The following is a 787-nucleotide window of genomic DNA, read 5'->3' as shown; positions in this document are numbered from 1 at the left end:
TCTTTCTCTTTCTCTCCTCTCTCTCTTTTCTTTCTTTCTCTCTCCCTTCCTCCCTCCCTCCCTCCCTCCCTCCCTTCCTTCCTTCTCGCACTCTCACTCTGTCACCCAGGCTGGAGTGCAGTGGTACGAACTTGGCTCACTGCAACCTCTGACTCTGAGTTCAAGCGATTCTCCTGCCTCAGCCTCCCGAGTAGCTGGATTACAGGCATGCGCCACCACGCCTGGCCACTTTTTTTGTATTTTTAGTAGAGACGGGGTTTCACCATGTTGGCCAGGGTGGTCTCAAACTCCTGATCTCAGGATATCTGCCTGCCTTGGCCTCCCAAAGTGTCGGGATTACAGGCATGAGCCACTGTGCCTGGTATAAACAGTATTTTTCATAGCATGGGATATAAGAGCGATGACAGCAACAGCAACTTTTTTTTTTTTTTTTTTTTTTTGAGATAGAGTCTTGCTTGGTTGCCCAGGCTGGAGTGCAGTGGTGTGATCTTGGCTCACTGCAACCTCCACCTCCAGGGTTCAAGTGATTCTGGTTCCTCAGCCTCCCGAATAGCTAGGATTATAGGTGCCCGCCACCAACGTGCTGGCTAATTTTTGTATTTTTAGTAGAGATGGGGTTTCACCATATTGCCCAGACTGGTCTCAAACTCCTGACCTGGTGATCTGCCTGCCTCGGCTTCCCAAACTGGTGGGATTACAGGTGTGAGCCACCGCAGCCAGCCAGTGACAGCAACATTCAGGTGCTCTGCGGGCGCACCGAGGTGCACTCAGCCTGTCGTGAAAGCCA

General features: G+C 51.6%; 1 pseudogene; it reads right to left on the bottom strand.

Annotated features, from left to right (window-relative positions):
* Positions 1–787, bottom strand: part of LOC105540246 — an 8340-nt pseudogene that overhangs the window by 6630 nt on the left and 923 nt on the right.

The sequence above is a fragment of the Mandrillus leucophaeus genome, unplaced genomic scaffold, assembly GCF_000951045.1.
Source record: "Mandrillus leucophaeus isolate KB7577 unplaced genomic scaffold, Mleu.le_1.0 Scaffold217, whole genome shotgun sequence".
NCBI classification, from domain to species: Eukaryota; Metazoa; Chordata; class Mammalia; order Primates; family Cercopithecidae; genus Mandrillus; species Mandrillus leucophaeus.
The sequence above is the reverse complement of the archived record's forward strand: the minus strand, read 5'-3'. Positions and strand labels throughout refer to the sequence as shown.